A 24,260-nucleotide genomic window follows, 5' to 3' on the forward strand; every position below is an offset into this window, starting at 1 on the left:
GCTTTTGGCTCGCTACTTTGCCTGACCACGGCCCACTGTGCATGCTCTCACACCTCTCTCACCATGCCCCTAGACACAGGGACACCCAGAAATGTCACCGAGTTAGATGAGTGACAGCAGACCAGTCTTGATTGTCTATGGACTTTCTCTCTTACACTCTAGTCGTTTTTACCAGGGAAATTAGCAACTATGCTAAATGGAACACATGAAGGTACCCGGGGTGCCGAAAGTAGACGGTCGACGTCATAGCGGAATACATAGCCAGCGGAATACATGGCTGCCTAACTCCTTGGGGTCTTTGTGCAGCACCAGACATGGGTGCTGCTGCTTCCTTCAGAGTGACCACTTCCCTGTGCTGCGAGCGAGGAAATTCGAACTATACTTTTTGCAGACATTGCCTCTCTGCATGTCAGGGACTTAGGCATTAGAAACCGACACCATATCGGACCTGCACACTTTCAACCACCTATGTCACTGCCGAATCAATGCCCACACAGGCGGGTTGGGGTAGGTTCTCATCGGGGACTCGCTGAGCCCACCGGAAGTCCATGGAGATAGCACGGGCTTCTGCAGGTTAGGTGATTGGTCAGACCTCCTGCCGGGCCGTGCTTTTCCCACATCCGTTTGGGGCGCATGCTCAGACTCGGGGATCAGCAGGGCCCGAAATCAGGAACGGTGTGGGGGTACGTTCGATTCGCATGGCGCCACCGAGCGTGCTCAGACCACCTCCCTCCAGGGGAGCCCTCTCTGAAGCACCAGCGAAAGCTGTTTCCGCTGGGCACAGTCGGCAGGATCCGGAACCCCTACTGTTCCACCCATCACCGGAATAGGAACATACGGGCAGTCTCATTTCTTCCCAATGTCCACAGATTCCAAATACCCCTAAACTGTCGGTCAAACTCCTGGAGTCTCTTGCCAGTTACTTTGCACTCGAGTCTCATTTCAAGGTTGAGATTAAGTTCTGGAGTTTCAGGTTAAAAGCAGCATTGTAAGGCCAGGGACCTGGACGCAATTCTCTGACACGTCCAGCTGGACAGTGGGGGAGTTTGCAGGGGGACGTGAGAATTTCTTCCAGGGAACTCAGTTGTACAGTGACCGGCCAGCCATCTTCCCCGATGCCATTCCACTCCCATCACGCCCCGGAATCTGATTAATACTTCCCCAGGACAAGTAAAGTAGGGAGCTGGAGGCAGAGATGATTTGTCTATGCTGCCTTCTGAACTGCTCACCCCATGGACTTTAGGTTGTCTAAGCAGACAGAAGGTGGTAGAGAGAGCGAGACAGAGCGAGCCGGAATTCACGAGCATGAAGAACCGACAGGGATTTCACTTAGTCGTGTCACCGAGGTCCTACAGGTCAGTGTGTCCTACAGAGCCTAGGCACACACACTTGGCTGAAAGCCAGCAAAGCAGAAGGCAGGTGCTAGCAGACAGTGGGGCCTCGCGGCCCCCAGCACCGCCTCCCAGCAGTGCGGCGACATGGTGGATCAGTGACATGTGTGAGAGAAGTCCTAATCGGCCCGAGTGATCTGGACACTTCCCTCAGGTCATGTCTTACTGTTTGTACAAAAACGTTAAGTTTGGTCTATAGAGGAGACCGACCAAACAAACAGAGTCACTGAGTCAGACATGTAGATGCAGCTCATCAGCTGCAAGAACCCGACCTTCTCCGACCTTCATGGTTTTCATAGCAAGCTTACAAACTCAAGGCACAAGATGCCCTTGCCGCCTCTGAGGACATGCTCGTAGACGTAAGAGTCAGGGTACCAGCCTGGTGCAGCCTCAGACTGTGACTGACTGACTGACAGGACAAACTCCCGTAAGAAACTGCCAGCAGGTTGAATCACTGCCAGCTTTGTCAACTTCCCAACTTGGAAAACATGGCTCAAGGCACTGTGCTCAGAAATGGTATTTTGAAGAACATTCTCCAGCGGTGGGAAGAAGAGGTTAGAGACAGCTCCTGTACCACCAATTTGCATTGGCGACCTTGTCGGTAAAGAAAAGGAAACACACAAGGGAAAACTGGGTGATCGGTATGGAGGGACAGTCTGGGGCCAAGCGTAAGCGGGCGTGCTGCGTGGGCTTGAGGAAGAGTGACACACTTCAGGAGAAAGAAAAGCACCGAGGCCGTGAGCTGTTCAATACGAACATACGCGGTACCTTTGGGGGGTTCATTGAGATTGGCCGGACGAATCTGACTACATGTCCAAAATCATGTCGTGTGCCGTTTTCCATGAAATTGAGGCGAGAGACGTTCTGCTACTCGTCAAACGTCCTCTCAGTCCCTTTGACATCGTACCCTCAACAGCCAAGGCATGAACGGGCATTTCCACATCCCTTTTTGCTCTAGCACGGTGGTGGGGAAGGATGCTGGGTCCATATCCTTCCTCCAGCCCAAGTTGTCTGGCTGATTGGAAAAGTGTGAAGCAGATCGTCATATACCACTTTGAAGTGTCTTTGCTCTTTCCAATCAAATGAACTACCGCACAGCTAAAAGTTACAAATGTTCTTTATCGGTGCAGTGACAGTAAAGAGGTTCCGTTTTGTCAAATCATAACATATTCAGCTCGTGTTTGGCATACATACATACGAGAGACTCTTTCGTGATTAATTCAACGAAAGACAGGGTCACACGCTGTTGAGAATCCAATTACACAAAGGCAACGGTGTCCCGTTGGTATAACGAATAACGGGCCACGAAAGTATAGCGTCAACGCCACGTGTACTGTTCCATGACATCAAAGTGTGCCCCCAAACTGCCAAAAGAAAACCAAAAGGGACACGTGCATTTCATAATGATGAGAAATATGGCAAAGTCATCCTAAACATTTAAGGATATCTGATGACTGACTGGACTATTCAGTCCCAATTCTGTACTCTACTCTGGAAGCAGAGTAGACGTCTCCATCGGACTCTTGAGAGATTCTTATCCACGATGCTACACAAATTGATGATGTAAAACTGAGTGGCAGCCCTTTCATTTGAGTCTCAAGTTGTCTCTGCCGTGATTTCCCTAAGTCAGACTTAACAGGGGACATTCTATTCTTTGGAAGTGGTTTAGGAGAATAAGCATTTCGAGGAAGTGGTGCCAGCCTCCAGGGTCAATAGAGAGAGAGTCCTAGCGGTCTGACACACTCCTCTCTCTCTAAGTTGGGATCGGAGGAACAAGAGGGATGAGGGCAGATGGAAAGCCCAGGCAGGAATGAGCCTTGTTGTAACTACTGTTATCAGCTCTAAGCTGTGAATGATAGCAGACACCTTACAGTCTTATATAGAAGCAGCAAGTAGGATGGACTTCAAAGAAAAGAAAAGAAAATCAGTCGCTATCGGAGGTTTGGGACAGACAAATGTACCTGGATGGAAGACAGCGGGTGGCCCGGGCCCGACCCGAACCCCTTGCACTGTGGTAGCGGTGGTCGGCGAGCACAGCATCCACACTTCGTTTTTTGCAAGCGCAGGTAAAGGTCCCTAGGTGTCCGGTGGAAGAGAGAGCAAGCTAGTCACACCGAAAAAGGTAAAAAAAACGGCTATTTTGGTTGCTCTTAAAATGAGACAGCTAGTCTGGGTTACAGCTGGCGGGGGTAGGGATGGCCTTTCCCTCCGGGAGACATTTCAGAGGGAAGCGAATCACGGCAGGGAGCACACGGAGACGGCACGAGTGCCGTGTTTGTGTGTCCCGGCTCCGCCGCCAAAGCTGCTCTGGTCATCCTGGCAAACGGCAGATGAGAGGCACAGAGATCTGTGCCGCAGAAGGGAACGATAAAGGATGGTAACAACAGATGACATGCGATTCCGCGGAATCACATGTCAATCGCGGATACTGGTGTCAGGGGCCCAGGCCAACTAGCTACCTGTCACTCACATCCAGAGACGTACCCCAATCCAACTTGACCGGGAGGACCTCCTGGCCCTAGGGTCTGATCTGCGCAGGTGTCTGAGATTTTGGCCCTCCCGTCCTAGATTGGGGATGCAGGAGGGGGAGGTCATATAAACATGGCTTCATGATACCGTCGCTATGCCTGGAAGTTCACGAATCCACTTATAGCACCCCGAATGCACGCGCTTACCCAGAAGAGTTTCTTCCCGATCGACCCGGGGCCACTGCGACACGCCACAGCTCGCCGATGGCCTAGAAATGCCTCCGCCGCGTGCGAGGTCCTTTTGAATCCAGACATGCTCACTTCTGGGTAGTTACAGCTCCCCGTCTTCCCCGGCTGAGACACAGGCCCCCTGCCCCACGGTACATAGCCTCATCTCCACGTGCCATCAAACCAAGTTTTCAGCGTGACCCATCTTTTGCCTGTAACGACCATGTGGAAGATGAAATTATGAGCTGCTTGAGTTGATTTAGAATCGTGGACACACGATTCACCGTGTTACCAGAACTCTGTCCACAGTGGAAGCCTTTCTAGACCTTATCTCACTTACCATAGCTTCAGCACCGAGACTATGCCATAGGGAGAAAGACATACACGATGCCATGCACACGACCAGTTCTCGTCGGTGCGGAAAGAGGAAAAGTACGGTACTCTTACATGGAACCGCCACCTCGCTTCCACACACACACACAGCGTGACTGGCACGCGACGTCGCGTGCCAGTCACGCTGCGTGTGTGATACCCTTTGAGAATATGCACGTGGTAACGCAAACAGCTCCACCCCCTAAAACTATTCATCTCATGTCAGTGACCAAAACAGTTGGAAGTGTGCAAACGTTCTCCTCTTGGGGAGAAAGCGACGGGAAGGGAACCCTACCTGCCTGCGAGCGTTCCAATGCGTTAGACTGGGCTCCAGGGTCATGAAAACGTTGTAAAACGCTCCAGGGTCGAGCACAAACGCTTCAGCCAGTGGATTCATCGGGAAGGAGGCGTGTAGGAGTCTGCAGAGCTCAAGGACATGAGGTTAGCTCAGATTTGATGCCAAGGAGCTCACCATCTGCAGTGCCCCTCCTCCTCTCTGTTCACACCACCTAACCGTGAAGATGCCGTTTCCCCAGCAGGGGCCTGGGTTGATCTGGAAGTCTACAATGTTAGCTACTTTGGAAAACAGGATGGCAGTACCGGTGGCCAGACTGGAAGGGACAATTAACAGCTGGTCTCATCTTGCTGTCTTGAGCATGCATGAGATATTGCTGCCGAGCGGTTGCTGCAATGTCAGGCTTATGCTGCAGGATCCTTTGTGCAGTCATCTCAGTGTTGTACAAAATGTTCCCAAATCACCAAGGCCCTGCCCTTCTCCCCAGCCATCCCAGCCCACTACTCTAGCTGAATTCACTCACCAAGTCGGGGTCTCAGGAGGTATCTGTCAGTCTGAGAGGCTGTCCATTCCTGCCCCGCTTGTGTTCAAAATATTCACTGACTTTGTAATACGTGCTGTCAGTCTGTCCTCCCTGCATAAAAGACAGCCTTGAAACCGGATGTGGTCGGCGGTGGCCGCCTCTCTGCACGTGACTGCCCTCTTATTCAGCCTCGAACACTAAATGTTTTATCAAATGCACATCTGTACAGCATCCACGAGTTCTGATCAACTTTCAGGCTAGTCTTTGAATTTTTTTAAGTTGGTCGACAGCACTCCAGGAAGTGGAAGGCAGGGTCATTGTATTAAGGGCAGGATTGACATAGGCACAGGCCTCCTCAGGAAAACACTGGAGTACATCTGCATTTGGACTTTTGCATTCAAATGCAGCATACACCCAGAAGGAGGACTTTGACTTAGTTCTCCCATCAACCTCTTGGAGGCTTTGCCTTCTGACGACTGACAAGTCCCTCTATGGATGCTTTGAGGGTTGCCATCACGACACTTGAAACTCGGGAACGGTGTAGGAGAATGAAACTCAGATAACCACGACGGACCGGACCCAAACAACAGCTTGGTCTTTGGATGTTTTCACCTTTCTGTAGGTGTCTGGCCCATCCATCCTCAACAGCTGTTGTTTAATGAAACCACGCGTTCGCCAATTACAGTGCCAAAGTCCCTGAGCTTCTTCAGTGACGTCACTGGGTTTGGAAGTTGACTCTCCTCAGGGAGGAGAAGGAAATCGTCTGGTCGTGCATAGGCAGCAGGTGCCGCTCCTTTTCAGACAGACGGAGAATCCCTTCAGCGGCGGCACGTTCTGGCTGGTGCTGGCTGGCAAGGGACCCTTTAGCCAGGGTGGCGGCGGATCGAAGTGTCTCTCGCCCACTACCGACATATAAACACGGCATGGGCAGGGACTCTCACACTTGACGCGGGAACTGCCAGCTGGCTGCGCTTCAGATGACGTCGTCTATGTGTAGCAGGATGGTGTTTGTCCATAACCTGGACAAACAGCCTAAATCCCACATGTCTCTTCTCCGTTTAGCTCTTTGAGAAAGGAAGCCTTTGTGGGGGGGGGAGGGGGTGGTCATTCTGAAACACACACACATCCATGGGAGGTGTCATCCAAAGAGCTGCTTAATTCTTTGCGGTTCTCCTCACTCGCACAGACCTCGCCGCAGGCCGTGCTGCACTGTGTGAGTGGTCCCTCTTTTGTGCACACGGAGACGGCGCAGGTAGAAGAGCGCCCGGAGGAGGCGCCCCGTCCTCCCCGCCACCGCACTCGTGCTCATGCTTATCAACCACCCGTACTGACGCTGTGAGCACACGCCGTCATTTATCCTGTGTTTTAAAAGGTTTCTGCACATTCCTCACCACCGCAGAGACCCCCTAACATTGCACTTCTGACCGTGACAAGCTTGCTCCCCAGCTGCTCACATACTGCACGCCTCCAGGTCTGCACATTTTTTTACAATTATTATATGTCAGGCACCGCCCTAGCAAGAAGTGAAAAGCTGAACTGAAACATCAACAGCTCAGTCTGAGAGATCTGCGCGGGAATTCTGCTGCCACGGGATTCACTGTCAGCCCTCGGGTTTCTGCCTGGAGAAGCCGTGATTGTCTACACAGGGAAATCCCTGCTCTTAGGTGAGACAATGTCTGCAGACTGATAGTGGACACCAGCTCCTAAGCACCTGAACTGACAGATGTGCCCACACCGAGTGGCCAGCAATGTGAGAGACAAGACTAGCATTCCGGTGTAATGCACTCACGCACGGGAGGACCCTGTCGTTGGGAGGACCCCAACGACCGGGTCCCCCTGGACCCTAGGAAAGGATCTTTCTCAGATACTGGCTGATCACCTTCTGGAGCTTGACCAGGTGAATTTCAAAAGAGAGATCCCCCCACGGAAAACGAGAGAGGAGGCTATCTGCACACGGGTCGATCAAGGTTTCTCTTGCGAGCGGTCCTATAGTCGACCACGTGCCGACCCGCGTTTCCCTGGCCTGAGCAGAGAAAGACTCTCCACGCCCTCGCCCTCGGGTGGGACAGGACGGCCCCACTGGGCTGGAGCTGAGAGAGAGGGTGGGACTCAGGAGGAGGCTCTGCGCCTCAGCAGTCCTCCTGAGCCTCTGCCTCTGGGTGGAGACCTCATCACAGGGCTCGAACGCTTCCCCTCAGCCCCCACTCCTCACCCCACATCACCAAAGGCCTACGGTTCCTTTTATCCAGGACGTCACATCTGGCTCCCTCATCTCCCCTCCCCTGCTCAGCCCCCCCCCCCCCAAAAAAAAACCACCAGACAAACAGTGAGGCGGAAGCACACCGGGGCGAGAGAGAGAGAGAGAGCAGGCCTCAGGGGGCAGGCTACCCGCGGACACGGAATGGCCGCTCTTCCCGCCGAACACACGCGTCACCACCACTCACGGGTGCTTCGGAGGCTCACTGGTGGAACGACGCCGGCCGGTGGATGTGAGAGCTACGGGCTGGCATCCATGCTGCAGTATGCAGGACTGTCTCTCATGATCCCACGCGTGCTTCCGAGGCAGCCGGGTCGGTAGATGGCGGGAGGCGGCGTCGGCAGGAGGGGGTCAGGAGAGTGCCATCGCGGGCGCCGAAGGCCAGGTCCTTCTGAACTTGGGATTAACGATCGCTTGCGCTGCTTCTGAGCCGCCTTTTCTGCCTGAAAATGCAAACTCCTGTGAAACCCTCGGTCACCCCATCCTGGGCGATTGCAAGGCCCCTCCCTGCCTCAAGATTCTCGGGGATAGACAGCACGCCTCCAAGGCCCCTGTAAAATCACCGGGTTATCACGAGAGCTGCCTGCCTCAAGCAGGCCCAGAGAGAGAGAGAGAGAGAGAGAGTAGAGAGAGAGAGAGAGAGAGAGAGAGAAGAAAGCGCGTGCTCGCTCGCGCAAAGTCCTTCCTCCCTCGGCCGGGAACATGTTTGTCAGTCAGTCAGCTGAAAACATTTACCTGAATTAAGGCATCCTCCCTAGTTCAGTTTTCACTGCAGTTTAAAGAGAAGGTTTTATTCCTGAAAGGAAAAGTCAGGTTTCAGAATTTGATCACAGAGAAACTTTGGAGGACTGACCAGAGTCGATTTCAAACTTTTGAATTCATGGATTATAGTTTCAAAGTGCCAAGGGTTGACCTCGACCATACTGTCCTCACCATGCCAGCTCTGACCATTCTAACATGAGCTATGGCCACAGTACAACACAAGACAGAGAGAAAAGTCGATTTTCGTCACGAGTTTGTGTGCACAGAGAAAAAACTGAAACCACATGACCAAGTTTAAGACCAACTCGAAAGAACACATAACGAATCGTCGGGTCACGATCCTTGAAACTTGCAGAAATTACGACGTGTAATTCCCCGATCGTGATCGGGGAATCACAATAGCTCATCTGTAAACGATTCACAATTTGAAACGCAGACTAGCGAACACTACGACTACATTTTTAGACGAATGTTTCAGGCACAGATAAGGAGCTATACCTCGTGTATTATACCCACAAGTCCTTCTGGGATTTATTTTAAAATAAATAATCTTTTCAGAGAAAAGGGTATAAAGAACATGACTTCACATAGATTAAATGAGTCAACGATCGCAGACCAAGTTTTGTCATGGCGTCTTTGAACTCTAGAGTTCAAAGACACCGATATGATTACATGGTCTGCAAATAGCAATCTTGATTCATTGCTAACATTATCCGTATTTAATACGTTTAGAACCCTCATTGGTCATATTTAATAACATGGAACACTGAAATTAAATATAAGGAAATGCAGGAGAAACCAAGGAACACCGGGTCGGGGTTCTGCGACACTGTACTTCGGTCACATATCGGGATCGTCGTCTTCGTCGGGAAAACGCAACCTTCGACTGGTCCTTTCACGGGAAGAAATGGGACACGTGAATGAGATAAGCTACAGGAGCATTAGAAGGGGTGCGGCTGGGGCTGGGGCTGGGGCTGGAGCAGCCAGCAGGGACACAGAAACGGAACAGATCCTCGAGGGTTCGTACCGCGGTGCTCCGCCACCATCCTGGGCTCCGCAAGAAGGGAACGCGGTGTCTGCGACCTGCACTCCCGTCCCACCTGGCCCGGCCGAGCGGCTGGATCCGCCCTCTCGGGGCCACGGCTGAGGACGGATGCCTCGCAGACATCCACGCCCCACTCTCCGGTCGCTAGCGCGGGAACCCCGGGGCCCGGGACCCCAAGCTCGCCGAAGCCGTCGCTGGCACCGACGAGGCAGAGCACCGCGTCGCCGGGGCGGCCAAAGCATCTGCTGCTGAACTTCAACTCGCCAAACAGGCGCGGCTGGAAGCAGGCCGCCCGACCCCGGGTGCCTGGTGTCACACCTTTGACTGCTGCGGAAGCCTCTGCGACGTGCTCCGGGTGGAGGGAGGCGAGAGCCAGAGCACAGTCACAGAGGACGCGTGGAAGAAGAGGGGAAGGGAAAAGCCAAAACCCAATCACCTGTCACAGCCTCTGTCTCCCTGCGTCGGCCAGCTGGCCCCTGCTGGGCCGATGCAGGGAGACAAAGACATCGCAGGAAGGTCGAGTTTGCAGGCTCCAGCCCTCTGCGATACTCACCTGCACGTGCGCTCTCGGCAACGCTCGCTTCTGACAAAATAGTCATCAGTTTGCCGTCTTGGCCCCGTCCCACCTGCTGTCACTGATCTGACTCAAGATGGCAAATGTTTCCATGACGGCAACCAAGAATTTTTTAAAATTTCTCAGAAATTCCCTAGAGAATAGAAGACAGGAAAAACAAACATATAAAACCCAGAGGAGTCTACGAATCGGAATAAATAAATGCGATCCAGTAATCTGGCTAAATGCACTCACAGATGTGTCCTTTTGCTCTATCGCCGTGGCTTGCCGCTCTGTCACAACTTCTCGCGCACAATCAGGCAGAGAGGAATGCCCTCCTCACTTCTCTTTTCAGCGCCTCCTACGAAGATGCTGTAATCTCGGTTTCTCGTAAGCGGTGGCTTGATTTGTTTGAGATGTATTATTACTTTACTGACTCCATAAATCTGGAAGGCTTGTTGAACACTGGATATGTGCTGTGGAGCCTTGTGATTCAAATTGTGTGTTCTTTCACTAAACAGTATTTCTCTCATTTCTTTGGCTGTTACCTAAGAGACTTCCTACCTCTCCGCTTTTCGTACTTCTTCGGGAAAAGTGCCACAATCCGTTCCTTTTATTCTTTGAACATACTCATATTGGTATTGTCCACGTGATGGGATGTTGTCTTCTACCTCCGGAATTTCTGTCTGTTTCCCGCTTTGTTCCTGTGTTGGGTTCTTTGTATGGGCCATGCTGCTCTATAAAAGTAGCCATTATACGACAAGCAAACAAAAGGACATCGATTCAGTTGGCACTCTCCAAGGCAGTGTCTGTTTGCCTCGATGTCACTTTCTAAGACTTATATTGGAATCGGTCTCCAGAGTGGCCCCGTCTCCCTTTCGTAGGCCCGTTCCTGTTGCTGGCCTGCCTGCTTGCTTACACTTGGGGTCCTGGTTCCGCTCCCTTCGTGACACCGATTTCCACCTCTGTGAGATCCTTCCTCGGGTGCAGCCGTAGGTGGGGCGCAGTCACCCTGGGATGACGACATCATTCTCGCAGGGCTCTCCTTGGACTGGCTCGCTCCATGATCTCTCGGGATCTGGTGCTAGACAAAGGAGGCGGCTCACCGATCGTTAGACAATGTCCTCGAGATGGCCAAAACCTGTGGACCCAGCTGGCCTGTGGCCGAGATAGACTAGTGAGTGACGCTCTGCATTAATCGAGAGCGATAAACCTATGCCTGCGTGCCCAAAGGAACAGACGTCACTTGAAATGGCCTTGAACTTCTCCACACTAAGGGGGCCCATGGAAACTGTAGCTCTTGCCAGAGACTCTGTTCAGCTCTGTCTACGGGAGAGGCATTCTTCTCCTGTAGACGGCCTCTAGTCTTCTCGGCTCGCCTCTCCCATCGTGGAACCTCCGTCCTGGGAGTCGGCTGGGGACAGGGCGATATCCTTCCAAGGACTCTCCACCTTTCCTCCGTGGAACGGTCCCTATCCACGGGCCAGGGGCAGGATGGAGGAAGGGAACTCCTGACCTCTCAATTCCCGGTGAGGATGACTGAGCTGCTTCGACGTGGAGGTGGAGGGAACGGGAAATGGAATGGAATTTAAATCTGCATGGAGCTTGCTCACCACGAAGCTCCCCATCTTCCGGGCCCTGCCCGCCCAGCATGAAGCTTCCGTCGATCCGAACTGGAGTGAGCCGCGCGCGACCCACTTCCTCTTCCTCCCCCACACGTCCCCGATTATCACTGCCCTCTCTGCTCCTTTACTGAAACAGCAGCTTTCAGTTATTCCATGCAGAGTGTTGCTTCCTATTTCCTATCATGTCAGATCGTCGTTACTTGACCTTACCTTTGGGATCGAACCGGAGCTCTTCCGAGCTTCGCCAATGCTGACGTGAAGCTTTCCGGGGAAATGAGCGCAGCTCGTGAAAACTATAAAAACCAAAACAAAAAACAAGCATGTCGGTGGCTTTGGATATCAAGACAGTATCCCACTAATTTACAATGAAATAAATGGGCAGCAACGGAAACTCTTAGTCACGATGCCTTCGAGACTAGGGGTATGACCATAATGGCTTCTTGAAGGAAAACAGAGAGAGGATTAAGCGGGCAGGAAGCCGTACGGTGAGTCGTGATGCAAAAGCGTATCGTAAAAGTCGTTTACCTTTCGTGTCCGACACGGTGACAGAAGAGAGAGACTGGTGTCGGAAACGAAAGAAAAACTGCAGATTGTTTATGAGCACAATTGCTAGGAGGGGCCGACTGAAAAGAACAGCCAGCTGTGTGATCTTGACTTTATGATGGGCACGACATGCTTTGAGAGAGCATCGGTCCCGTTCTCGAGGCCCAACTGATTAGTTCCAGCAATTACAACAGTCCACAGACGAATCTCTGGAATTATGACTCTGGCTTGTCCAGAGTCAGAAGCAAGCTCACCCGGCATCTGGCCTGGCCCCTTCACGTACCGCCGCAAACGCAGGAGGTCCCCTGCTAATGTCGGAAATGAGACCAAGCTCACCTCCTTAGATAGCTTTTGAACTGTGATCAATTATGCTGGGGTTGTTTTTTTTTTCTTTTCCTTTTCTTGGCGAATCAAAGATCACTATAATCTCTTCTATCTAATGGCCATCCCGATCTGATGTGACCAAACAGTTACCTTTCATCCGAAGAGCAGAGCGCTGTCCGGCCGTATCCTCGTTCGTAACCTCATTTACTTTTAACGTGTCGTCTGAAAAGCTCCATTTACTATCCATTGTTCGGATGTCTCCCATTTCTTCAAATCTCTTTCTTTAAAAGTTACAGCAACTTTTAGAGTCTCTTCATTTTCTGCCTAGTGCAAACATCACATCATACGGCGCAAGATCAGAGCCTAGGGACGTGATGCGGGTCGGTAAGGATGGCCTCCGTTAGAATAGCACTACGGCAAGCCGTCGACAAAGCGAGGCCATTCTAAAGGGTGAGCTCATCAGATTTATACGTGTCTCTCTTTCGGGCCGTGACCGTCTTGTCCCTTTACCTCCGTCCGGTGACACATTATTCCATGTGATTAAACTGATTCGACGATGTCTTTACCGGTTTGGCCCAGGGCTTTTCTCGGCTGCTTCTCTCCGCAGAAGCCGGCACAGCCGTAAAGCCCTGGGCCAAACCGGTAAAGATCCCCGCACGCGGGAAGCTCACGTTTCGGCGGAGGTCTGGCGGCAACCAACGCGCATACGACTGTGATTGCGGTCGGCTGCATTTCTCCCCCGGCTCTGCTTTTTGTTCCAGTACATCGATGACTTTCTAACACTGTAAATAAGGAGAAGTGCGAGCGGGGAAGGGATGGGCTGTGACTTGAGGTAGAGGACAATCATAGCATACGTGGAGGGACCCTTTCATTTCCTCACTCCTGAAAGAGAATTTCTAACGGAACCTGCATCGGGAAAAAAGCCGGGGTCTCTCGGGGACGAGATCCGAGCGGGTCCATCGACGGGAGGGATAGGGTCATTCTACACCGGGGAGATCAGCTTTCTCTGTAAAACGTTGGATCTCTTTTTTGCGATATTCCGGAGGGGAAAGACACCCCCCCCTCCGCCCCCCGGGGAAAGGAGGAGAAGGGACAGCCGGATGATCCTCCCAACCCGGGGAGACCACTCCTCTCCCAAAAGAGAGGAAGCCACGGCTCGGAAGTGTCTCCAGCCGTGGCCGATTTCGGCACCTGAGGCTCCGATGACTTTATTCATCTCCTTATTCGCATGACCCATTTTCCCTACTTCTCATCTACGTACTGGAAACTGTTCTTGTCATCTTTAACACTTTCTCTTCACGGCCTCCTCTTGCCTCGGGACCGCACGAGAGACCGTAAACAGGGTGAAGAGAGAGACCCGCTCACGGGGAAAATCCCGGGAAGCTTACGCGTCGTTCCCGGCGGGCTCTCTCACAGTTCTGGCCCGGAACGGACACACGGACCAGCCGCCCGCCGCACGCGGCCACCGGGCACTTCGAATGCGGCTACTGCGGCTGAGGGCCAGTCGCCGGGCGCCGGGGTCCTCGGATGGACACCTCACCCCCACTCCGCACGACTCGGGTTCCTCCCCGGAAGTCCATCGCCGGAGGCCGTTCTGAGATGCGACAGGGCCCGGGACGCTTGTGGCACTCTGCAAAAGCCAACGCTTTTATGAGAGACTCCCTTCCGTCCACCGTCGGTTGATTGCATCTTAGCCCCTAGAGTCTTTGTATAGTTTGGCTATTCGAAAGCACCACGAACCCTACGGCGCAATGACGACACCGAAAAACGAACGAACGAACGATCCGATCGAGACGCGGGAGAAGCGTCCGTTCAGATCCTCGGCCCGACCGACGTGCGAGAAGGTGTTCGACCTCACGAGCCGTTACGTCGAAACCCCAAGGAGGTAGCCATTCTGACAGGTGTGACATGGCATCATCGACGGGACATGTCATGACGAGTGTTGGCGAGGTTGTGGGGCGACGGGAACCCTCGTCCCCTGCTGGCGGGACTGCAAATCGAGGAACCTCCGCACCGCTTTCCGTAGCGGCCGTACCAACCGACTGAGACTTGAGCGGCCAGGCGATCCAGCAATCCCTCGGGGGCACAGACCCAGTCAAGGCTTGAAACCCCACACGTGAAAAGATGGCAGCGCCTTTCACGGTGGCCGGGACCCGGAAGCGACCGAAGCGTCGTCCCACGATAGACGCCTGAAGGAAGAGGCTGCGCTACGTATTTCACGGTACCTATTGCTCGGCCGTAAGGAGAGAAGACACGCCGCCCCATGCGACGGCACAGACCGACCTTGGGATGATCGGGTTTGTTTTGCTCCCTTGACAGTCGAAAACCCCACGATATCGCTTATCTGTCTCTGTCTATGGGATGTCGATCTGAAAGCGACAAAGGACCAGGACAGAGACTCGTGGACGTGGACTATAGGCCAGCGGCTCCCCGAGGGTAGGGGCTGAGGGGGCGGGGCGAGGTAGATTTCTTTCCGTCACCACAGATCGGACCCCTATGGGTGGCGAACACACGATGCAACATCTGTGTGCACGTGTGTATCTGCATATGCTCTACCGTTAAACGGCACACCCGAAACTTCCTGGATGTCGTGAACCGATGTCACCGTAATTAAAATTTTAACAAGTCCAAAACTATAGCAGCCCGGTGGAAACGCACGTTCTGCTCTCGCAGCCACGCACGCCGCGACCTCTGTGGTACTCGTTGATTCCGGGCACTGGGTCGGCAGCGACTCATTCTCAGGATACGAACGTGCTCGTGTGTGGTCTAGTCGTACACAGAGCCTCCCTCGCCCGACACCGACGGGCGGCATCGGATCCCCCCGTCGTTCCCGAAGATAGGGAAGGAGCGGCACGGGGAGCCCTGTTATAAAAACCGAGTGGAACAAATAACGCCGTGGCTGACGAGTCCCACCACTACCACCGCCTTGTCCCTCGCTTCCAGCAGATACCATGAAATACCATCCTCGGGAACAAAAGAGAAGATGCTTTCATTTCGGTGAAAGCAACGGAGAACCTACCGAACTGTCTGAGCCGCTTACGTTAGGACCTCCAGCAGCTGGCCCGGGAAGAATCTCCCGCTTCGGGGACGACTCGCCATCGGTCGGCGACACGCGATTTCCCAAGGTAGATCCGCCCGACTTGTCGGCACAGCCCAGGGCCTCGCACTGTTCCTCGTGTCAAGCTCCGACATCTCGGCCTGAAGCTTTCACGCTTTGCTCCGTCTTCTACTCTTCTTAGACCCCACTTGAGTTAGACGCTTCGTTTCACTCATCTCCCAGAAGAAAGTGCTTTGAATATGTCGTCCGTCGTCAGCCCTCTCCTTGCCGGTTTCCCATCTACAAGGATCATCTTCCCCGAGTGAAATACTCTTCATTCTGCCAATACTTTCTCACCAGAACGCTACCTAGGAAGTGTTCCGCAAACAGGTCTTTGTAGATTTAAAATCAGAGTCTATCAGAAGCATTTTTGAATGCAGAGGGGGATTCGAAACTCTCCCGGACTTTTTAGTATTTCGTTCTGTTTACTACTTGTATCATCCGCCAGTTTAGGTCCTGCAAAACCTGTGGCTATGCCTATAGATTTCATTCCTCTGCCTTCCCCGTATTGCTAAGCTGCTATGACATGATTTCTCTAGGGTTTTGGTTATTAGACTGAAAATGTTCTAGGGATACGCCGAATAAGCCGATTACCTGGAGAGAGTAACACACGTCCTTGCTAAACTACAGACTCTGAGGCAAAACGTTTAACAAATACTTGCCGAATCTGACTCACGGGTCGGGTGCTCATCTGAGAAGACGGATGCCAAGACGAATGAGATAGGAAAAACACCAAGCCACCTCTCCTCTCCGAAGGCGTTCATCCACAGTGCCATAGGACAGGCATAAAATTGAATACATAACCGCCGTTCTATACCCGGTGCTGTCATCTGGAAATGTATGCGACTGCATTTCTCTTCGGTGGGTGGTTTACTACCCGCAGCCTCATCGGATCCTGACCTTCGTTGAAGCCTTTCCAGTTGGGTTTCTTCCATTTTGTTGTGAAGCCCCGGGTTCGACTTTCTCCTTCCCGGAGAAGAAACACGTAAATCAATGTATTTTTATACGTGTTTCCTATCGGGGAGCTGAGAGTCGATAACGCGTGACATACCGTTTCTCGTTCGCACAAATCGCAATCGTCGAGCGGGACTCCGAGGACCTCCGTGCTCAGAGCCGAACGGGTAGGAGCCCGCACGGCCCCGCTTCGGAACTGCGGTCAAACGGGAGCCGACGCTCCGCACGCCGTGAGCGGAACCGCCCGACTGCAGGAACCCCGAGTCCGAAGGGCGGCAGGCTCACGCGACACCGCGCCTCTCTTCCTCTCTGACGAGGGATGAGGAGACGGCAACTGCCAGGTCCACGTCCCGGGCAGGTGCCGCGCGCGAACGGGCCCGCCCGGCCGCGGCGAGCTGGGGAGCGGGAGGGGGACGAGAGGCGCCGGCGCGCGGCCAAGGTCGACTGCGCCCACGACCCGTCGAGGGGCCGGAGAGGAGGGCAGGCCGGGCTCTCCTCAGGCCCCGCCCCCCTGCCGATCCCCGCCCCCCTCTCGTCCCCTCCCATTTTCATTCTCTTTGAAACCCCACTCGGCCACTGTCGAATACAGATGAAACCAGGGAGACGGTAGCCTCGGAGACAGCTACCAAGAACCCTTCCGAGGCCTAGGGGCTTGGGAAATTTGGTCTATTTCCCCCCCTACTAAGTCTCCAAAGTAGGTTAGAATAGACCCAAACATTAGTATTAAACGTGTGTTTCCGGGAACCGCGTCGGGCCGTGCGGCTGGACGCGCACCGAGACTGGAGCTCTTTACTCCAACCCCGAAACGAGTTCCTTCTCTCCCTGTTCTAACGCACCGTGCTCCTTGATGCCACAACGCCGCCGCGAACCGTCATTCTACAAGCCGAACGAAGCCAGGGCGGGAACCTGTCGTTTCGCACACCTGGAAGACGCGGCTGTGCCACGGCTTCGCCACGCGCCGCGGAGCGTGCTCCCGCGCCACCTTTCCCTTCTTCTCCCTTCGGATCGGCTCGCTCCCCGGGCTGGCACCTCCCGGGCCATGGAAAAGCGCATCGGCAGCATCTGAGGGAGCCGCTACTTCCACCGTCCTGAGCCTGAAACGGGCACGTGGCAGAAGCCTTCAGGTCACCTCTGTCCCCGCGACGATAACGCCGGGACTCGGGTTAGCCGGGACTCGGGCCACGTGACGGGGACCGGCTCGCCCGCCCTCCCGCGCCAGGCCCGAGGACCGGAGGACGATGGATCCGTGAGGTAAAAGCGCAGTGTTTTATTAGCAAAGGGGGACGGAGACCCAGCAGGCCCGAGGCGACGAGTGTCTCGGCCACGCCGTCGGCCACACCCTTCCCCAAACGGGAACGTATAACGAACAATCTCTCACGTTCGGAACTGTCTGTGCGGTCAAATGATAACGGAACGTCGGGACATCACAAGGAGGCGGGGGTTTCGTGTGGCAGGTAATTTTAAAGTCCGGTATTCCTCCCCGCACGCAATTTTCTCTGGCGGCTCGGCTCGGCTCCACAGATTTTGTTCACTCAGAGTCAGGGGTGATCGAGAACTGGCGTCCGGCATTACAGGGCTGGAAAAAGACGTCGTCCACTGAACCAAGCGGAAATGTTCAAAGAGGTACAAAGTGTAACCAACCCGTGCCCTTCTCCCACTTATCGAGAGTCCTTCGTAATATTTCGGAAACAGAAAAAATGCCTCGCTAGCCAGCGATCTCTGCCAAATGTCACGCGATGTCACTCGATGCGCCACTATGCCTGCTTGCCCGTAAAAGGCTCCCTTCTTCTTCCCCTCAGTAACGGACCCCACGGTCCGTCGGAGGAAAACAGAATTCCACGGATTTATTCTGTTTTCCTCCACGGTCCAAGGTATCCCTCCCTCCGACTGGCCAGGAAACGTTCGCGGTTTTCTTACGCGAGGTGAAAGAAAGTCAAGACCGTGAGGTCATTGCCCGCGGGTCAGTTCCCGCCAGGTCAGGGAGAAGATTCCGTCGCCGATGACGGATGCAGTCTACGCAGGAAGGGGGAAACCGGAAAGGACGCACGGTCGTAACGATGAGCGGGACTCACAATCTGCTGCCTGCGGATGCCGCGCGCTGTTACCACGGCTTGGCGTTCCTAACTCTTTCGCTCCGAGAGCAGAAAGTCTCCCCTCGCGTTCGGCCGTCGGAGAGCCACGGGGCCTCTGAAAAGGTAACCGTGGAACCGCAGAGCCGCAAAGATGCACTCGCACGGGCCCGCCCCGCTGCCGGGCGATCCTCTGGCAAGCACGTACGCCCCAGACGGCGACCACGGACCAGCCCGCCGCGATGCCCCGTCAGGGTCGGTCGCCAACCGTCCCGATATGTACGTGACTCCCGCCCGGTTGAAAGGAAGAGTTTCTTTCCGTCTATGAATTGCGACCTCGGCGAGGCCCTAGCCGTGCTGCCGTTCGCTCCTCTACGAACCCCGAGCGAGCCCCGGGGTGTCTTTTGATCTCTGGGCAGCGTCCAGGGGTCCGGCCCGAACTGGAGCCGTCGGAGGCTCGATGAGAAGCCACGACCTTGGCCAGACGCTCTGCCCGATCTCGCCGTTCCTCGGCGTGCGCTTCCCCAGATCCGGGACGACCTCTCCGACCCCGGCGTCGGCCTCGACGTTCCTTGCCACCTTTAGGTCCTGCCGGAGCCAGAGAGCCAGACTTCGCCTTCTTTTCTATTCTATTCTCGATGGGACGAAAATGCAGGTGAGGATGGGAGGGATCGTGACCCTCGGGAGGCGGCACCGGACTGGTGACTGAGTCCCAATAACCCCAGACGCCACCTCTTGCCACAGAGCAGATCTGTCGGCATTTCTCCCGCCCTTTGGGCCCGGCAGCTGCCGTGGAAGGCGAGCTTATCCTGTGCTGAAATCTTCCCGACTCTCGCTAGAGCCCCTCTACGCCCGTGCCGACCTCCGAGCTCCGAGAGATGGCCCTGACCCCCGAGGAGAGGCTCTCCGAGCGTGGCCCCGTTACTCTGGGGCTCGGTCGGTGCGGAGAGGCTAGACGGCAGCTTCCGACAGACTGTTCTCTCTAGCAACGCCACAGGCACGTGTGGCAAAAACCACTCACGCCGGCCCCGTCTGCGACACTCACCGGCGAGGGCGTCGGCCACCTCCCCGCAGAAACGCTGTCCCAGAGGACGGCCTCTCCTCTTAGCGGACCCTCGAAACGGCACGTGGCCTGCTATTAGGGAGGCTGTGCGCGCCTGGGTCTGAGACCGAACTGTCATCCGTACCCGGCAGCGCAGAACGAGGAAAAGAAAGCGAATCATTCGGCCAAGAGAGACACGACTGCAAGTCCGACGACGATTACATACGCGTCCATGACGACACCTCTTCCCTGTAGAGTACTTCTCGTTGTCGTACTTTTACGTCAACTGAGTGTATTCCTGGACTCTGTGCCGATCTCTTCCCCCGGATCCTTTCTCTAAAGCGGGAATTCTGTTCTCTCTCCTACTCACCACGGAAGTAGCAGGACTCGTTCGATAGCTGAGCATGAAACTATCTACTGCACGCGATTTGCTGCGTGGATAAACGAATAACGCTCCAGGAAGATCTGAGCCTGGACTCGCCAGACTGATGACTCGTTCCCGTCTGTGGGTGAGACACATGGGGCCTGAAACATCACTTGCACGTGAAGCATCACATGGCTTTCGTATCTGCACGAGAGGGCCCTGTCTACATTGTCAAATGGAGGACATGGAAAAGGTCCCGAGAAATCCCTGAGGACAAGACGATATTGAGTTTGACGTTAATATCTAAAGGATCTCCTCGAGCGTGCCCCGGCCTTATATTTAAATGAGCTCAGGCAAACGACGCTTCCAGAAGTCAAGGCACAGCGATTCACCTTCTCGGCTATGGGTCGCTAGCTTGGGTCGAGTCGCGTCGCCAAACCATCGAATCGGCTACAGCCTGGAATCGGCTTCACCTGAAGCTGAGCTAGAGGATACAACGATTTCTTCCATGTAGACTTTGGACAGGAGTCGGATTCCACGGTTATATTCTCCGGCAAAGCGCTGGATTACCGGCACGACGGTATTCTGTGGCATAAGAAACGGTAGACTAAAAAGGATGTCAACACTGTCGATTCCTAATCTAAAAAATCCACAGCCAGGTGAATACCTTCCTTTCGTAAAGCCGGAATAAGGTATGCAGTAAGCGGACTACTCTCCCTGGAGGAAAACGCGTTCCGATTTCGCCGTGACGGGAGAACGCCCTAGCGCTCGACGCCCCCAAACTTCTACGCTACAGACCGCGGCCTCCCTCGGGGCCGTTCCGAATGCGGCCCGCGAACGGCTACCATCCCCCAGCGACCTCGAGACGGAAACCGGGCAGCAGCGCGGAGAGACTCGTTCGGGGAAGCCGATATCGCCCCGTCCCCCGAGCACGGGAGCGGTGCGTCGGACGAAAGTATCGGGACGCGGCGGCGTGACAGGTAAACGGACGCACGCTAGCCACGACGGCGACGAAACGGTTCTCTGAGCACAAACGGTTTAAGCGGCTTTGGCCTAAATGCTTTAGGGTGGGCGAGTTTTCAGAAAGGCAACTGTGCAAGCTTTGACATGAGCACGGAAAATTCTCTCACGACATGCTATAGAACATCGTTTCGAATAAGAAGCCGACTGCGGCATCTGCTAGGATGATTCGCCTGCCAGGCCCGGAAGCAGCTCACGACGAGAGCAACCCAAATCGGTCATTCCAGACCGGGCCTATTCTCCAAAACAGGTCATCACTGTATCTGAGTCACATTCAGGCATTTCTCCCAGAACAGCTGGAGAACGGGCCCGACCCTTCATTCGGCCCTAGCGATTCGAGAAATGAGCATACTGTGACCGATAAAATTTACTTGCCGTTAGTAAACGTAAGAAACCATTCATTTTTCCAATACAGTACTTCTCACGCCACACTGCCTCCTAAGAAGCGTGAGGGATGTTTTGAGAGAGGCTGCAGAGAATTTACGGCGAGATGTCTCGGCGCGGTTTTCTTGAATCGAGTCTGGAGGCCGTACGATGTCTCCATTTTGATCGGGTTCCCACCTTTCGGTAACGACTCGTGCACCGAAAGGGGAAAAGGTCGTAGCGGCTGGAAACGTAAATGAGGTAGGGCCGACCTTGCTGCGAGGTTGTCCGAGGCCGACGACACGGCGGGGAAGAGATTCTGAACGCTTTGGGCCGGTTGTCTCAGACCTACACAGAGGAGTAGGTTTGCGTGTATTTTGGGGAAGGGACCGTCAAAGTGAGGTCGGAAGTGCGCCACGTTTAGAAAAATAACTTAAAACGAGACGGGTCGATAGAAAAGCTCCGAGGCCAAATCCAATAACATTTTCGAGGCGTCTCGCCCTACCTCGTCGGGTGGTTCTGGCCGACGGCGGGCACCGGCAGCGACGACCAGAGTGCGCGTGGAGTTCTTGGGACGCGACCGACCCGCCTCGGTAGCCTGAAATTCCCGGCTTTCGTGCCACACGATGACGACGCTCCTCGGGCCTGTCGATTCTCCCGGACGCTCGCGAGTTGAGAGGCGATGCTTCGCCATTTATGCAAATCTCTCTGAATGCTGACTCCATTAAACGGGATAGATCGTACCCTGATTTACACCCCTTCTGACTCCCTTCCCCTCCCGAGGAACATACTGTTCTCGGATCTTCGGCTGTCCGTTCACGGCAGATTTTTAAAAATCTCATCCCGAGTCCTTGCGTTGCTTAACTCACTATCCTTTTTCAGTTCACTGCACGATTTAAGAAGCGAAGACGCATAAAATGTACGAAATTTTGATGCTTTTCTGTCATGATTACAATAGAATGAGCTCAGGCGATCGAGGGTGGTTTGAAAAGGCGAGATGAAACATCGAACCCAGAATCGAACTACGTGGAACTTGATGGCTAAGTATCCGGAGGCAACGTGCAAGCGGGGAAGCAGGATAAGACCTTGAGTCGAGGCGCCCCCGCCGCGATCCTGTCTCGCTAGCCTCACTGATTTTCTCTTTTTTGCTCTTGCTTGCTTCTCTCTTTCACACAGACTTTGTCGGATCGTAGAGGTCCCGATCCGCCTTTTCCCAAACCTGAAGTCGATCGAATGTCTTCTTCTATCCACAGATAATTGATGAATCTTCCGTTTCAAAGCCATCGAGGCAGCCTGGCGTGCTAAACTCGCGAGGAAGGGTAAGGAACTTTTTCATTCTCCTGTCAAAACTGACGTGGATGTAGGCATTCTCGAGTCGTCCCGTATCCTTATGTAGACCGGTGAGATGACAGCTGAACGCCTCACCTGCTTCGTTCCGGCCTCCGACTGAGTATCTTACTTCAGCGTAATGCAGTCGGTCGGCAACGGCATCTCGAGGGTTAAAATATCTGTGCATTTTTCCTGATTCTCAGTGGTCTGTTTTCCGAATTCACCCCACACATAGGCTGCCATTTAATGACGTAAACTTTTATGTGTCGATAGATGCTTCGAGAAATAAGTTTTTCATTAAACGGATACAGCTCTCGGTGAAGAAATCTCCTCTTAAAAGCTGCTCCAGAGAACATTTTTTCTTCCACAGGTACCCACGAAAGTCTTCACCAAGAATTACCGCCGATATGCATGGACTTCTAATAACGTATACTATAGCATCATCCGGAGGTTATCGGCGTGTAAATCGGAACTGAACTGGCATCCTCCGCCTTGGTGGGAAGGATGGATGCGTGACACAGACGCTGTGGAAAACCAAACTGAGGGACGAAGCCGCTGTTATCTCTGGCCCGCGTGCCAAAAACGTTTCTCTTGGCCAAGTTTTCTGGTTTTCTTCTCTACAACTAGAAGTGCGGGGAGGGGGACTGGCACTCGAGGAAAGCTATATTAGAAAATCCCAAGCTGCCTCGAGCCCTATGATATCAAACAAACAAACAAACACACACACAAACACCTGCACCTGAAGATCGTACATCGGTGTTCCCGTCAAGCCCAATTCTGTAGACGAATCTCGGGCTTTTTCAGATTTGGCACGTTCCGTGCAGCTCGCCTTCCAAATTCCAACCGCCGTCCTTACGCGGCGTCAAGTTAAATCTGTCGGCACCGACTAGACGTTGAAAGTCAGTCAAACCAAGGACCTGCGGACTCTCACGGGGCTTCTGAGGAAAGAGAGCGCGCCGTCTTTCGGGAGCAGTCACCCGCACAGGGCCCGGGCTGGCTGGAAAGAAGGCCAAGCACGTGGGATTTCAGACGCTTTCCGCGAAGACTGGAACAGGATGTTGACCGGGGACACCCCGAGGGCTCATATACCTACCATGTCCTATGGTTCTAATTGATCGAGGCGGATCAGTTTGGTTTCCAAAACAAACCAACCAACCAACCAACCAAACAAAAAAGCCCTGTAAACCTCTCAGTGGGTTTTAATGTACGCTTTTGAATTTTTCTTCTAAATCTAACCACATGCTAAGCAGACTCTTAACGTGAACTGTACGTGTGCCAGTCTCTGAGAGAAAGACCAGGGTTTTGTGACGATAAACATCAGTCATGCCAAAGTCTCTTAAATCTAGCAGATCTCTTGACACGATAGGAGTTTCGAATCTATTTTGAGAGCTGTCGTGACCGTCGTTCCACGGCCCCACTTCCACCGAGACGTTTCTCAGCTTATGCTGGAGCCCAGTCAGTTTATGTAGCTGACGTTGGAGCCTCGTCAAATTCTTCCAGCCTCTGCCCGCATTTCTTTGTATAATGACCCCCGTCCCCCAACTCGCTCTCTGTTGTTAATTTCCCGAGGATTGCATAGAATGCCGCCTAAATGAGAAACAGCAGTTCTAGGGATGGAGGCGATGCCTTAATGGAT

The 24,260-nt window shown here is 53.7% G+C and overlaps 1 long non-coding RNA gene across 1 annotated transcript; it reads right to left on the reverse strand.

Annotated features, from left to right (window-relative positions):
- Window positions 1–4,072: 4,072 nt before the first annotated feature.
- Window positions 4,073–5,678, reverse strand: LOC120616269 (uncharacterized). Its single transcript, XR_005656563.1, has 3 exons — window positions 5,278–5,678; window positions 4,755–4,878; window positions 4,073–4,299 (listed from the first exon to the last, which is right to left on the reverse strand). It is a non-coding gene; the product is annotated as an uncharacterized LOC120616269 (long non-coding RNA).
- Window positions 5,679–24,260: the final 18,582 nt, after the last annotated feature.

This window comes from Pteropus medius, unplaced genomic scaffold, assembly GCF_902729225.1.
Source record: "Pteropus medius unplaced genomic scaffold, Ma_sr-lr_union100, whole genome shotgun sequence".
In the NCBI taxonomy this organism is placed as follows: Eukaryota; Metazoa; Chordata; class Mammalia; order Chiroptera; family Pteropodidae; genus Pteropus; species Pteropus medius.